This window comes from Humulus lupulus, chromosome 6 (genome assembly GCF_963169125.1).
Source record: "Humulus lupulus chromosome 6, drHumLupu1.1, whole genome shotgun sequence".
NCBI classification, from domain to species: Eukaryota; Viridiplantae; Streptophyta; class Magnoliopsida; order Rosales; family Cannabaceae; genus Humulus; species Humulus lupulus.
In genome coordinates this window covers 215,133,084-215,150,573 of record NC_084798.1, presented here as the reverse complement: position 1 = coordinate 215,150,573, position 17,490 = coordinate 215,133,084, and positions in this window count along the sequence as shown.

Genomic DNA, 17,490 nt, shown 5'->3' with positions numbered 1-17,490 from the left:
GGCGCCCAGCAAGTCAGAAACCCCATCATGCCCAGAAACAGCTTGCGCCGCGGCGCGCTAGAACAGCGCCGCGGCGCTCCATCGCGAGCCCAGAATTCTGGGTTTTTCCCCTGCGTTTTCCCCGAACCCAAATCACTCCAAATCATCCCAACTTCATACCCAAGCCCCAAAACCTATTTAAAACCCCACATAGACCAACCAACAACCTATAAACACTATAATCCAGCTCAACCACACAATCACCCACAGAAATTCACACTTAAATTCAGACTCTAACACTTAAGCTAAAACTTGAGAAAAATACAAACCAGTCCTCTAAATCCTTAAACCATAACAGCTACGAAATTGCAAACCTACTTAATACCCTTACCTCAATCAGAAATTCGACTTGAGCTTCCTCCAATCCAAGCTTGAGCTGAATTCCACCTTAACAAGCCAGCTGAATTCCATGCAAGACAAACCATGGCTATCTCTCAATTCTTTCAAAAACCAAATTCAGAACTTAACAAAACAGGAACCAATTCCTTACCTCAGTATAAACCTTGCTATATGCTTGATTCCTCACCCTTAAGCCCTACACTAGCCTCAAAGAACTCAGTTCAGCTCCTCCTCCACTTTGCCTTCTAGGTTCTTGATTCTCCCTTCCCTTCTTGATCTTTCTAGCCTTCCAAGTCTTAACTTCAGTTATACTTAGCATAAATGAATCGTACATATCATTTTCCCTCAGCCAAAGACATCTATACCACTGCCAAAAGACCTTTTTAGCCTTCCTCAATTATCCTTTTCTGACTAAACCTCAAGGGTACACTTGTCTTTTACCTACTTTACAGTTTTACCACTTATCCAACAAAACCTGTTACTCTATATGGTTACTAACAGTTACACAAGTTACCAAATCACCAGTTACCATTATCTAGCTCGCTAGGACCGTCTCGGCACGTGCGTTACATTGAAATCACCGCACCCACATGGTACTATTCACATATCATAATTATCACATAACATAATACACATAGTCATATAACATGCTTAAAATCATAATCATGCATCTTAATCACTAAAATCACACATAATTCTCATCATGCCCTCCTGGCACACTAATCAAGGCCCTTAAGCCAAATTTGCCTGTAACTCCAGATCTTCATGCCTCAATACATGAGTCACATCTGAGACATACTTCCGTAGCATGGAGACATGGAACATGTTATGAACTCCAGACAACGATGGTGGCAAGGCTAACCTGTAAGCCACCTGACCAATCCTTTCCAGGATCTCAAATGGTCCAATGAATCTAGGGCTCAGCTTGCCCTTCTTACCAAACCTCCTCACCCCTCGCAGAGGTGAAACTCGAAGAAAGACGTGATCACCAACCTGAAACTCCACATCCCTACGCTTAGGATCAACGTAGCTTTTCTGCCTACTCTGAGATGCGAGCATCCTAGCCCGGATCTTCTCTATGGCCTCACTTGTCCTCTGAACCATATCTGGCCCCAAGTATCTCCTCTCACCCATCTCATCCCAATGGATAGGCGATCTGCACTTCCTCCCATAAAACATCTCATAGGGAGCCACTCCAATCGTTGACTGATAACTATTGTTGTACGAGAATTCAATCAACGGAAGCTAGTTACTCCACGAACCCTCAAAGTCAATCACACACGCTCTGAGCATATCCTCCAGCACTTGGATCGTCCTTTCAGACTGTCCATCAGTCTGAGGATGAAAGGCGGTACTAAACTTCAACTAAGTTCCTAAAGCTTTCTGCAAACCTCCCCAAAACTTGGAAGTGAAAATAGGATCCCGGTCCGACACAATAGACTTAGGAACCCCATGGAGACGTACGATCTCTTTCACGTACAATTCAGCGTACTGATCCACAGTATAAGTTGATCTCACTGTAAGAAAATGGGCTGACTTGGTGTATCTATCCACTATCACCCATACTGAGTCATGAAACCCTACTGTCCTGGTTAGACTTCCTACAAAATCCATAGTAATATCCTCCCATTTCCACTCAGGAATACCCAAAGGCTGAAGCAACCCTGCTGGTCGCTGGTGCTCAGCTTTCACCTATTGACAGGTTAAGCATCTAGCAACGTACTCTACCACATCCCTCTTCATCCCAGCCCACCAATACAAAGCCCGTAAATCCTGATACATCTTTATGGTACCCGGATGAAGCGAGTACGGCGTCGTATGAGACTCATCCAGTATCTCCCGTCTGATCCCCTCATCAGCTGGAACACAAATCCGCCCCTGATACCGAAGTAAACCAACTTCTGAAACAGAATAGTCCATAGCTATTCCTGCTAAGACATCCTCTCTAATCCTCTGTAACTGAACGTCTGTCAACTGCCCCTCTCTGATCCGCTCTAGCAGGGTCGACCGTAGAGTAATATTAGCCAATCGGCCCACAACCAATTCTATCCCTGCTCTAACCATCTCATCAGCCAACTCCGTCGAGATCTGAACAGCACTATATAACTGACCTGGACCTCTGCGGCTCAGTGCATCAGCCACCACATTGGCTTTCCCTGGATGGTAAAGAATATCACAATCATAATCTTTCACCAGCTTCAGCCAATGCCTCTGTCTCATATTCATGTCCTTCTGTGTAAAGAAATATTATGGTCAGTGTATACCTCGCACTTCTCCCCATAAAGATAATGCCGCCAAATCTTGAGGGCAAAAACCACTGCTGCCAGCTCCAAATCATGAGTAGGATACCGCTGCTCATACTCCTTCAGCTGTCGTGATGCATAAGCTATCACCTTCTCATTCTGCATCAGCACACAGCCTAAACCCAACCTCGACACATCACAGTATACCACAAACTTCCCTTCTCCCGAAGGCAAACTCAACACTGGCGCTGTAATAAGTCGTCGCTTCAACTCCTGGAAACTGCCCTCACACTTGTCTGACCAAATGAACTTTAGATTCTTTCTTGTCAATTCTGTCATTGGCGCTGCTATCTTTGAGAAGCCCTCTACAAACCGCCTGTAGTAGCCTGCCAAACCAAGAAAACTCCGCACTTCTGAGGCGTTCCTTGGCCTCGGCCAATCCCTAACTGCCTCTATCTTAGACGGATCCACTTTAATCCCATCTGCACCTACAATGTGTCCAAGGAATGTCACTTCAGGTAACCAGAACTCGCACTTCTTAAACTTAGCATATAACTGATTCTCCCTCAACCTCTGAAGAACCAGTCGAAGATGAAACTCGTGCTCTGCCTCTGAACTGGAGTACACCAGGATGTCATCAATGAAGACTACAACAAACTGATCTAGAAAATCTTTGAATACTCTGTTCATTAAGTCCATAAAAGCTGCTGGGGCATTGGTCAAACCGAAAGACATGACCAAGAACTCATAATGCCCATACCGTGTCCGGAAGGCCGTCTTAGGTATGTCCTCATCCTTGATCCTCAGCTGGTGATAACCAGATCGAAGATCAATCTTTGAGACACCATCTTACCTTGCAGCTGATCGAACAAGTCATCAATCCTCGGTAGGGGATACTTATTCTTAATAGTTAACTTGTTCAATTCTCGATAGTCAATACACATTCTCAAAGTCCCGTCCTTCTTCTTAACAAACAAAACTGGAGCACCCCATGGCGAATAGCTAGGTCTGATGAACCCTATATCCAAAAGTTCCTGTAGTTGTATCTTTAACTCTTTCAATTCCACTGGTGCCATCCAGTAAGGTGTCCTCGACACTGGCTCTGTCCCTGGTGCCAACTCAATAACAAACTCAATCTCCCTACGCGGCGGCAACCCAGGCAAATCCTCAGGGAACACATCTAAGAACTCACAAACCAGTCTGGTCTCCTCCGGTCCAACTGGTGAAACTTTGGTGGTATCCACCACACTAGCCAAGAAGCCCATACATCCACCCTGTAACAAATCTCTGGCTCTCAACGCAGATATCCTGGGTACGCGGGGTCCACGCACCGCTCCCACAAAAATAAAGGGATCCGCACCCTCTGGCTCAAAAGTCACCATTTTCTTTCTACAGTCAATGGTAGCTCCATATCTAACCAACCAATCCATACCTAGAATCATATCAAAGTCTTCCATACTCAACTCAATCAAGTCTACTGACAACTCTCTACCATCAACTAACACTGGCAGTGCCCTAACCCATCTCCTAGACACCACCAGCTCCCCTGTAGGCAATATAGTCCCAATCCCTGAAGCACTAAACTCACTAGGTCTACACAATCTATCAATCACCCTATCAGATACAAATGAATGTGTAGCACCAGAATCAATCAAAACAGTAAAAGGAGTGCCAGCACTAGAAAGCTGACCTGTCACTACCGAGGGACTAGCCTCGGCCTCTGCTTGCGTCAAAGTGAACACTCGAGCTGTTGTCAAGCTGTCCACCTTCCCTGCCTCGCCCTTCTTCACTGTTGGGCAATCTTTTCTGAGGTGTCCCACCACCCCGCATACATAACAGGCCTTAGCCTGACACTCGCCCAAATGGCGTCTCCTGCACCTTGTGCATTCTGGGTAAGTCCTCCACGAATCACCGCCTCCCCGACGGCCACCCTGAGTACCCCGACCTCCTCTATCAAACCTAGGAGCGTTAGGGGCTTCAGGAGTCTTTCTCTTCAAATCACTGATACCTCCACCTCTACTAGAACCTGAATATGGAGGCACCGGCCTACGGCCCTCCCTTCTTGCTGCACTATCCTTCCATATCCTATTCTCTGCTTCCTCAGCAGTGAAAGCCCTCTCCACAGCCTGAGCATAGGTAGTCACTCCAGGAGCTGTAGTAATCCTTACATCCTGGGCTATCATGACATTTAGCCCTCTAACAAATCTGTCTAACCTGGTCGCATCGGTAGGCACAAGATCTGGTGCAAACTTTGCAAGTCTGTCAAACTTCAAAGCATATTCTGTGACAGTCATACTGCCCTGCACCAACCCCATAAATTCATTCACCTTCGCAGCCCTGATGGCAACATTATAGTACTTCTGATTGAACAAATCCTTAAACTCTTCCCAAGTCATTGCAGCAACATTTCTAGTCTGTGACGCCACCTCCCACCAGATTAAGGCATCCTCTCTCAACATATAGGTGGCACAGGCCACCCTATCATGCCCTTCCACTTTCATAAAATCAAGTATGGTGGTGATCAGGGTCATCCACTGCTCAGCCTTTAGCGGATCTGGTCCACCCTCAAAGATCGGGGGCTGCTGTTTCCTGAACCGCTCATACAACGGTTCCACTTTATTGCCAACATCAACGGGCTGTACCACAGGTACCAGTGCCGGTGGTCCAGCAGGGGCAACACTCCCAAATGGAGCCTGCTGCAGAATTCTGATCAATTCATCTTGGCTCTGAAGCCTAGCTTGCATTTCTGCCATTAGCTGTTGCCAGTGCTCTGGGACTGGCGGAGGGGTTGGGCCCTGGTCATCCTCTCTAGCCCCTGACCTGCCGGCTTGTCGTGTGGATTTCCTTGAACGCATAACTATTCAAGTCAATCTGCAAACAACGACTCGGCAATTAGGCTATGATGACAGGGTAAAAATCTCTCCACAATCCACCACCGAAACTCCAATCATTCACAAACAAACAAGTATAGCAATTTATCCAGATATTCATCCACATGCACAGCAATGCTAATAAGCACGCCTCAATAGCATCATGCAATAGTCAAGGGCCAGGCCCTATCAGAATCTCATGCTCCCTATTCATCAAACAGATATCAACATTCATATCTCACTCAAATCATTTAAACACATAATCATGCATATACAATTACCCAACCCTGAGTTGAGCTTGTCTCCCGCAGCGAATGTACATACCCAGCCAGTCTTCAGGACCCATAAACCTAGGACGCTCTGATACCAAGTTGTAACGCCCTGGATAGCCAAGACCGTTACACTGTGTGTTTATAAAGTGCCAGACTTGCTAATCAAGTCATTAAAGTAAAAGCGTGTTACTGGAATAGTAGAGGAACTAGGGTTAAAAGTATTTTGGTCTCAAAAGTTACGTTTTCATTACTAAACATTGTTTATGTACAGGGGATCCCAAAATTGACAGTTTAAAAGCCATATACAAAAGTTACAAAGTTTAAATACATTGACTGGCCATACTAAGGCAAAAACGAGCTGTTAGGTAATCTCTGTCCTAACACACTCCTCGACCGTGGTGATCGAACGGCTGGCTATGTACATCACACCTCAGAGCTCTCCACTTCAGGCCTGGTCCAGCTTGCCCTTGCCCTTACCTGCACCACGAAGCACCCGTGAGCCAAGGCCCAGCAAGAAAACACAGCAATAACAGAGCATGAACAACTAGCAATCAAGTCATTTACTCATATAGCATCTCATAAATTCAAGTATATCATCATTGAAGTATACCACATACTAAACATCTCAACTCATAATACGTAATGCACAGATGATGACCAGGGCTAGCGCTCACAGGCTGCTCCCTCTGTTATCTTATTGTTTCTGGCTCCCAGTGGCCAATTCGCGCCCCGTGCGCTAAAATCATGAACGGTACTCTTAGACCGCTTATACGTGTCCCTTGGCATAATACCAACGATGACACAATACAACTCTCAGGAGCACTTAGTCCCATTCGCGACCATACATTCGGGTGCAGTTTTCTTACCTTTCAATTTACTGATTTCCGCTGCCACGAAGCCACGAGCACAGTCCTTTACCCCCGAGCCTCTCCAAAGTCCTAATCACAACACAAATGAAACATCTTTTGTCACTAATCAATCCAAAGCTACCTCCACAGAGCCAATCCCATACTCTCGGAACCCCCAAAACCCTAAAACGACGCACCGAAGACATTCCCCAAACCCCCGGAGCAAAAGCTTAAAATTGCAAATTCCAACATCCTGAAATTGGCCTAGCGCCGCGGCGCCCAGTAAGTTTGAGCCGCGGCGCCCAGCAAGTCAGAAACCCCATCATGCCCAGAAACAGCCTTGCGCTGCGGCGCGCTAGAACAGCGCCGCGGCGCTCCATCGCGAGCCCAGAATTCTGGGTTTTTCCCCTGCGTTTTCCCCGAACCCAAATCACTCCAAATCATCCCAACTTCATACCCAAGCCCCAAAACCTATTTAAAACCCCACATAGACCAACCAACAACCTATAAACACTATAATCCAGCTCAACCACACAATCACCCACATAAATTCACACTTAAATTCAGACTCTAACACTTAAGCTAAAACTTGAGAAAAATACAAACCAGTCCTCTAAATCCTTAAACCATAATAGCTATGAAATTGCAAACCTACTTAATACCCTTACCTCAATCAGAAATTTGACTTGAGCTTCCTCCAATCCAAGCTTGAGCTGAATTCCACCTTAACAAGCCAGCTGAATTCCATGCAAGACAAACCATGGCTATCTCTCAATTCTTTCAAAAACCAAATTCAGAACTTAACAAAACAGGAACCAATTCCTTACCTCAGTATAAACCTTGCTATATGCTTGATTCCTCACCCTTAAGCCCTACACTAGCCTCAAAGAACTCAGTTCAGCTCCTCCTCCACTTTGCCTTCTAGGTTCTTGATTCTCCCTTCCCTTCTTGATCTTTCTAGCCTTCCAAGTCTTAACTTCAGTTATACTTAGCATAAATGAATCATACATATCCTTTTCCCTCAGCCAAAGACATCTATACCACTGCCAAAAGACCTTTTTAGCCTTCCTCAAATATCCTTTTCTGACTAAACCTCAAGGGTACACTTGTCTTTTACCTACTTTACAGTTTTACCACTTATCCAACAAAACCTGTTACTCTCTATGGTTACTAACAGTTAAACAAGTTACCAAATCACCAGTTACCATTATCTAGCTCGCTAGGACCGTCTCGGCACGTGCGACACATTGAAATCACCGCACCCACATGGTACTATTCACATATCATAATTATCACATAACATAATACACATAGTCATATAACATGCTTAAAATCATAATCATGCATCTTAATCACTAAAATCACACATAATTCCCATCATGCCCTCCTGGCACACTAATCAAGGCCCTTAAGCCTTATTAGTGAATTTGGGTCGTTACACCTTGTTCTCCTCGAGCAGCTTATTGTTATCAGCCTCATGCGCTTGCTTAGCCTGGGCAAGCCTAGAGTCGAAGTTCTTTTCTTGAGAGACCAACGCCCTAGCACAGCGCCAGCTAGCAGTTAAAGACAGCAGCCCCTGAAGAAAAAATGAAATAAAGTTAGGAAATGAGGTTTGACATAAACGATAAAGTAGCAGAAGATGACTTACGCTGACTATCTCATTCAACCCTATGTTGATGATTTGGTCAACTTCCATTGTGGCAGTGTCATTGATGGCGGTCTGGCTGCGTCTGTGCTTCGAGAGCCGATATATCCTCTCCCTGGCCATGCCAATTATATGGCTGGGCAGGGAGCCTTTGGACAAGTTATCCAAAGTCTCCTTGTCGGCAGCCTTTGAGGAAGGCTAGGGATTGATAGGCGTGGGGGTCGTCTGCTCAGAGGGGGGCGGGTGTGGTAAGTTCTCCTTGGAGGAGGCGGCGGCAAGAGCATCTTCTATTTGGGCCTTCTTCGAAGGGGTCTTGCTGCTTTCCCCTCGAGCCCTCTTGCTGTCCTTCTTCAGGATAGAAGAGGCAGCGGCAGCCTAATAATGCTCAAAGAAGTCTTCGGAGTCCATACCTGCACAAAGGGAAATAACTCGAACAATGAGATTAAATGGTCATGGGAAAACAGAGATAAAAGTAAAAGGATTACAAAGTAAAGTACCTAGGCTACAACTACTGGTCGTAACATTATCTACTGAACTACCTAGTTCCTAGAAGAAATCTGAGTTTAAAGAAGGGGCGTTCCTAAAGTTGCCATCCCCATCAAATAGATGAGAGGGAATTGGCAAATTATTTAAAAACGAGATTATTATACCGTTTACATCTGACGAGTCGTCAAAAATTTCGGTTGGCTCGGCAGCCTTTTGTTTCCCCTTGCCCTCGGGGACCGAAGATTCCGCTGCTCGGTGGGGAACGGCAGGTACCCTGATCGTAACCCCAGTTGGCCTCCTCCATGGAGGGGGTGCCTAAGGTTGCTGCTCAGGTTCCTGCCCAGGTTCCACATCGACTTGGACACCACCCGCCGAGGGTTTGCTCGTCGCAAATTGGGAGCCCCAAAGGCCAGCCAGCCTAAGGTTAGCCTCATTGATTAAGTTTTTTACACTCTTAGCAGCATTTGGCATGCTGGTTATGAGTGCTGCCCTCGACTCCATTCCTGGAGTGGGGGTCGGGCGTAACCATGGGCTTGGAACACAATGGAACAGCGAGATATTATGACAAGAAAGGATTAAAGTACAGAAACTACTAGTGTAGGAATTTTTTTTTACCTCCTCGAGTGAAGGCCAGATTGTTTGCGGCAATGTCGGGCGTGAGGAAGTACTCGTGAGGGTACCTCCCCACGTTGGAGATGTGAGTGGTGTCGGACAGAAAGGTGCGCCCGGTCTCCTAGTGGCAGAAGTGGAAGAACCCCGTACCATCATGGTTGGGGTTGGACTTGAGGTCAAACAGAAAATTGACCTCATGTGGAGAAGGAGTTGGCCATTTTTTGAGCTTGTAGAGGATATAGAGTGCGGCCAGCATCCTATACCCATTCGGGGTGATCTGAAAGGGGGCTACTCCGAAGTAGTTTACCAACCCTTGAAAAAATGAGTGAAGAGGCAAGGTGGCACCTGCCTCGATGTGGTACCTCGACCAGGCACTGTAAGCCCCTCCTGGTAGGTTGGCTCGCTGGTCGGTAGAAGGTCTGACCAGGGTCACCCCCGTCAGATTGTATCTGTTTAAATAATTGGCGATCATACGAAGCGTCATCGAACTTGGGGGGACGACGTGCCACTCGACAACCGGCTGGTCAGCATGGCGAGGACGGGCATGCCTCTGGACGTTGGTCTCAGGGGCGAATTAGCCTCGACCACTGGTCGAGGGGGCATCATCAGAAGGCTGACCTGGAGAGTTAGGGTTTCGTATTTTTTGAGCTTTGATTTTTGTTCGGGCCATTTTCTAATTGGGAACTGGTGGACAGTTTGGGCTAGGACGAGAAAAGGGGATTTCTGGGATCAACGTAGATGGGTTCTCTTCGCCTTCGAGTAGTTGGGCCAAGAGCTCATCTTCAATAAGTCTTTCTCCTCCCCAAGGGTCTTGCATATGAACTACAAACAGACAATGGGGGAGATAAGACACAATCCGCGAAGTAGTGTGGAAGATTGGGATAACGTTGCTCGTGTCTAAATAACCAGCAGCATCCTAATCCTACATTAAGTTCGACGCGAGTAGTTTGAAAAACGGATCAAAAAAGGAAGTAAACTGTTTTTTGAAAGAGAACTTTTTCGACTCCTGAGGGGTGGGAAAAATTTTAGTTTTTTCACCTGGCTTAAAGGTTGAATCTTTCGTCAACCTAACGCCCCAAACCAATGATCCTAACTATCAAACTAAAGTTGTAACGCCCTGGATAGCCAAGACCGTTACACTGTGTGTTTATAAAGTGCCAGACTTGCTAACCAAGTCATTAAAGTAAAAATGTGTTACTGAAACAGTAAAGGATCTAGGGTTAAAAGTGTTTTGGTCTCAAAAGTTACATTTTCATTACTAAACATTGTTTCGTTACATGGGATCCCAAAAATGATAGTTTCAAAGGTCATTTACAAAAATTACAAGGTTTAAATACATTAGCGGCCGTACTAAGGCAAAATGAGCAGTTAGGTAGTCTCTGTCCTGACACACTCCTCGACCATGGTGATCGAATGGCTGGCTATGTACATTACACCTCGGAGCTCTCCACCTCAGGCCTGGTCCAGCTTGCCCTTGCCCTTACCTGCACCACGAAGCACCCGTGAGCCGAGGCCCAGCAAGAAAACACAGCAATAACAGAGCATGAACAACTAGCAATCAAGTCATTTACTCATATAGCATCTCATACATTTCAAGTATATCATCATTTAAGCATACCACATACTAAGGATCTTATCTCATAAAACATAATGCACAGACGATAACCAGGGCTAGCGCCCACAGGCTGCTCCCTCTGTTATCCTAATGTTTCTGGCTCCCAGTGGCCAATTCGCGCCCCGTGCGCTAAAATCATGAACGGTACTCTTAGACCGCTTATACGTGTCCCTTGGCATAATACCAACGATGACACAATACAACTCTCGGGAGCACTTAGTCCCATTCGCAACCATATATTCGGGTGCAGTTTTCTTACCTTTCAATTCACTGGTTTCCGATGCCACGTAGCCACAAGCACGGTCCTCTACTCCGAGCCTCTCCAAAGTCCTAATCACATAACAAATATAATATTCTTTGTCATTAACCAATCCAAGACTACCTTCCCGGAACCTAACCCATACTCTCGGAACCCCCAAATCCCTAAAACGATGCACCGAAGACATTCCCCGAACCCCCAGAGCAAAGGCCCAAAAATTGCCAAATGTGATACCCTGAAATTAACCTTGTGCCGCGGCACCACATCCTTGTGCCGCGGCACCCACCAGTCAGAGCCTCCAAGCCGCGGCACACAAAACCTGTGCCGCGGCACGCCTTCGCAGCCCAGAATTCTGGGTTTTTCCTTCGCATTTTCCCGAGCTCCAACCTCTCCAAATCACCCCAAACTCCATCCTAAGTCCCAAAACCAACTCTAAACCCCTAACAAACCTCACAACAACCCAAAGACATCATACCCAAGCTCACTCACACCTTCAATCCTAAAATTCACTCTTGAATTTCACACTTAACAACTCAAACCGGAAAAATTATGAACAGCTTGAACTCAAACACAACCCACACTTCAAACTCCCTATACCTTAACAAAAACAAGCCTAATAAACATACAGAGACCTTACCTTAAGTGATGGATTCAACCTCCAACTCTTGACCTCCTTCCCCCTTGATTCCCAATTCTGAAATTACATAAAACCAGCCACCAACTTGCCTCAATTCACCTTCCTTAACTAAAATTCAGACTTAAAACATGGATATAGCATAATCAAAATCTTACCTCTGAGTATTGTTGGTCTAAGCCTGCTTGACAACTTCAATCACTCTTGATTCTCCTTCCAAAAGATAAATTCAGTCTCTCCCTTCTTCCTCTTAAGTTTGCTCTTCCTCTAGGTTTCTAATTTCAGCATAAACCCATCTCCCCAAATATTATACGTATATGATTTTCCCCCTTCAGCTGATAATCATATTTCCTACCAAATGACTGTTCTACCCTTCCACTAATACCCCTTCCTAACTAAACCTCAAGGCCATACTTGTCTTTTCACCAGCTTTGCAATTCTACCACTTTCCCCATAAAACTTGTTACTCTCTATGGTTACTAACAGTTACGCAGGTTACCAAATCACCAGTTACCATTATCTAGTTTCCTAGGACCGTCTCGGCACGTGCATCTCGTTGGTATCACAGCACCCACGCGGTACAATTCACACATCATAGTTATCACATAATATAATTCACATAGTCATATAACATGCTTAAAATCATAATCATGCATCTTAATCATAATAATCACACATAATTCCCATCATGCCCTCCCGGCATTCTAATCAAGGCCCTTAAGCCCCATTAGTGAATTTGGGTCGTTACAAAAGTCCTGACCTATACAAAGCATAAAGACGCGCTCTTACCGAGGAATGGGCGTTGTATACCAAAAGACCCTTAAAACCCTACTCAAGAACACAGAAATCGCAGAGCATAAAAATGGCATGCATGGCGTAATGAAAAGCTTAAAGAATGAAGTGCTTACCTGGGCGAAGATGGAGATTCAGAAGAAGGAAAAAAATTCTAATCGAAAAACCTTCGGCTAGACGTCGGACTGGTGTCGAAGCTCTGTATTCTGGGGCAAGTTCTTGAAAATCTTGGCAAATATGGTGAGTAGAAATTTTAAAAAAGAAAAAAAAGCTTACTTATAGGGACCGAGGTATGGCCAAAAAGCAGTAATCGTCACTTCCCATTTTTGAAACGTGGGGAGGTGTATAAGCCGTCAAAATTGCCTTTTTGGAAATTGAAAAGGCTTGATTAGACATAATTATGTCATAGTTTTCGAAAACGCACGGGGATCCTGACAGACATCGTGGGGATGTGAACGGTTGTTTCCTTAAGTTTCTTTATTGCTGGTCGCACTAAACAAACTTGAGGGGCAGCTGTTATCCCAAAAAATCAGAGGTGAATGACATGGCAGGCATTAAATATACGTGGTTGACATCTGGTAGAATCCGTGCTCGACTATCGACCAGGAAGACATCTATTGTCACGCGATCGACTTCTTCATACGACCAGCCTGGTCGTACGCACGCTATACACGGAGGAAATCTTAGGCAGTTATGATTGAATCTGAAATTATCTCCCATGATTTCCTGAGTATCCGATTGTTTAGGAAAGAATATCTGTAACAAATTAATGTAAATCTTCCTTGAGCTTATAAATAGAAGAAGAGAGCTCAGGAGAGGATGACCTTTTCTTTTGAGATTAGAGAGAGATAACACTATAATATTTGTATCTTCTTTTTCAAAGGTCAGTGAAACTCATTGAACCCTAGTTCTTTGATCACCCATTTGGATCTCACTTCAATAACAATTCAAGTAGACGTAGGTTATTACCAGATCATAGGGCCGAAGCACTATAAACTTTTGTGTTCTTATTTTTTTCATCATCACATTCATTTCAACATATTTGTCCACGTCAAGCGTATTTGACTCCGTGTCATTTGGCCAAAATCAGGGTCAACACAAGCTAAGGAAGTGAACCTTGAGGGTCTAGGGTTGTGTTCCACCATTGAAGAGGTTCCATACTGAGCTTGAGGTAAGTTTCTATCCATTGAAACTCTAGTTTTCTGCTCAAGTTTCGTTTGGTTTTCAGCTTGAATTCCAGATTTGATAGTTGAGAATTGATGGGAGTTTTTGGATATGATTGATTGGGTTATGATGCCTAGGACTTGTAGAGTGAATATTTGGCTTCATTTGGGATTTTGAATGGAGTTTGGGATCAATTCTTGAAGGTTGAAAGTGGAGAAATCGAAGGAGGGAAAAACCAGGGCAAAGCGCTACAATGCCCGAATGAAGGCGCTACAGTACTAGCCAGGGCAAACTTCCCTGTCTGTAGCGCTTTGGCGCTAGGGGGGCAGCGGTACAGTGGTACCCTGTCTTTCCTAATTCCTATTTTGGGCACTTTTGAGGTGTTTTGGCTTGGGGTTTCAATTCCTAAGGCTCGGGATCGAATCTACTAACCGTTTGGGTACGATTCGAGGTCCCGAGAGTAAGGTTTAGGTCAAGAACCTTTCATTGCTTATTTTCATTGACGGAAGGTATATTTGGTTATGACTAGGTGACCGCTAAGGAATCAAAGGATCGATCGTTCTCAAGGGTCGCTCTTTTAACTTGTTTCTTCCTTAAACCAAAGGTAAGAAAACTGCACCCCATATGTGACATGCATGGTTATTAATGAAGCATGTTGAGTGCTCTATATGTGGACATTTATTACATATCAAATGCTTAGAAAATATTGCTTACTTGTTAATGGCACTGACTCATTAGTTAGAATCGACAGTGGTGTCAGTATTGACTGTGAAGCTGTGACTCATTAGTCAAGTTTGGCAGTAGTACTGAGCATTGGTCGTATGGTATTGGCTTATGAGTCAAGAACAGTATTAGCGTGTTTAACACAAGCTGAAAAGATTAGATCTAATCAACATAAGCATTATCGTCATGAGCATGAAATGCGTGACCGACTTTAAGTTTGATGAAAACAAAAGCGCTTGTCTAGCGTAAAGGCTAGTTACTTAGAGCTAGGGCCAGAAGGCCCAGCTGACTGCATCGTCACATGGATAAGGGTGCGGAGCCCAAGTTAGTGACTCACTCATCAGTCACTCATCTCGTTTAAGTTAGTGACTCGCTCATCAGTCACTCATCTCATTTAACTTAGTGACTCACTCATCTGGTTTAAGTTAGTGACTTACTCATCAGTCACTCATTTTATTAGGGCTACACACCCCAGCTTTATTATCAGAATCTCGATATCATTTGATTAGGGCTACAAGCCCTAACATGGTTACTAGAATCTTGAAGTGATATTCACTCATCTGTTTAGGGCTATAAGCTTTGTATGATTATCATGATCATCATCTGATATTGTATACATGCAGTAATGAGTTTTCTTACTGAGCCTTGGCTCACGGGGGCTATGTGGTGCAGGTAAAGGGAAAGAAAAGCTCACCCAACCTTGAGTGGAGAGCTTAGGTGGCGATGTGTACATATGCAGCCACTTGACCACCATGGCCTAATGTAATCCGAGCTTTCACTTACATAGCTCGTAACTTGGTTATTACGAGGTGGGACCCCTGCTGGCCTCCTTGTCCCAGCAGTTTGTGATCATGACATTTTTCTTCCCATAGGCTGAGGAACCCTACAATCTCGACCAGCTTCTCTTTCACTCCCCTGTCCGTTCCTAGCTCGCCGATTTCCATCTCGATGTGTAGGTCGTGGAACTTCCTGGACTGGCGAGGAGTTCCTTATTGGTGATGGTGGGAGTCTTATTAGAGATGGTGGTTGTCTCCCATTATTGGGCCTAGATGGTCCCGAATTTTCCCGGTCAGGCTCCATGTCTTTCTGTGTAGCATCAGGATTTGGGTTCCGAGCCACTGAGGGGGCTCGGTTATTTGCAGTCGGTTTGGCAGTACCCTCGGCCCGGTTACTCCTCCGGGACCTCGACTGAACAGGCTAGGATGTTGGTGGCGGCACCTACTCCGCCCTCCTGGCGGTCGTGCTCCCACAGGGACGTCCCCTAGGCCTCCGAGGAGGGGCCTGGGTGCCAGCAGCCACTCTGGCTAACTCTTCATTGCGTTTCGTTGCTTCTGCCAACTTTTTGCGCAGTTGGTGATTTTCAAGTTCCACAATTGGAACATATCTTTCAGGATTGTAATATATATCCTCGTTAGGCCTGGGGGCAGCCGGCCCTCGAGAGTTGGATAAATCACTCCTTTCTTCAGGATCTGGATCTACCATGGGCTGCTTTCTAGGCCATCATGGGTAATCCTCAGCATAAGGAATTTCCTCTTCAGGTATATTAGGCATTGGTCACTCACCTATATTGGGGTTACTTGCAACGGCCATTGCTGATTTGAGAGGCTCTCTGACTAAACAGGCCCACGTCTTGTTTAATATCTCTCAATGAAAGAACCAAACTATTGACGCTGTTTTTCTTCAACTTATAGAATATGAGCAATTAATCAAAATATACCAGAGGAAACAGAAAATATAGACATGATTTATTATGTGGTTCAGCAGTTAAAATTTGCCTAGTCCACGAGTCTGTGTTATTAACTCTTTGGAATTCTCTGATAGCTTTCTGGAAGCAATTGTACAGAGTTTTTTACCAATATCTATGTTTCGACCCAGACAAATGAATTATCTCACTCTATTTATAGAGGGGTTTTCTGAATCGCTTCCCACATATTTCGGGAAGTTATTCTACAAATCAAATAAAATTATTCCATTAAATGCATACAGTTGTCACGTACGCGGTAATATCCTATAATATGTGGGATTTAATAACAAATTACATCAGATCCCTTAAACATAGGGAATTTATAACAATAAATACGTTCACACACAGCCGACGAGCTTGGACACTAGATTCACGTACCTTCGAGACTGTTTTCCTACTACGAGCTCATTATCTTGGTTCACCTATGCTCCCAGCAAGTAATTATTGGTGAAACCATCTTCTTTGAGCTTACACCTCTCGAGCTCGAACCATCTTGTCTGAGGGTAGGAAATGAATCAAGAAGTTTATACAAGTGTTGAACCATTGCTACTATGAGTTGTGAGCCTAACTTATAACCTTGGAGCACCTCCGAGACTACGTAGTTTCCGAGCTCACTAATCCAAGGTTGCCACTTGCTGCCTTAGCGAGACTGTCCCTGACTTTCGGGTCACATGACAACTGCTAATCTTGAGCATACGCCTTACGAACCTGAGTTTCGAGGTCAAAATTCCCATTCTCGAAATCTGGGTGTAACAGTTTGATTTTATTTAATAATAAATATACATATAATACTTATTTAAACATAATAAAATTTAACATAAATTAAAATTAATTATTAATAACACAATTAATATTCATCAAACAAAATTACATATAAACTAATCATAAAATTAACATAATAAACATATCAATTTTCTTAATTTAATTACATATAAACTAATCATAAAATAAACATAATAAAATATCAATTGTCTTAATTTAATTGAAAAATGTAAACTAATTATTATTGTTTGGATCGATCCAACCGGGCGAGAAATATTCATTAACATTCAGGTCAATATCTTCACCAATGTTAGGCCGTGGCAATGGTGGTGAAGCAAACTGTGGTGGTGAAGGATAATAAGCTTGTGGAGACTGCTGCAAAGATGATCCAAATTGTCGAGTATGTGGTCGTGCCGAGGGAGACTGATGCAATAAACTCTCAA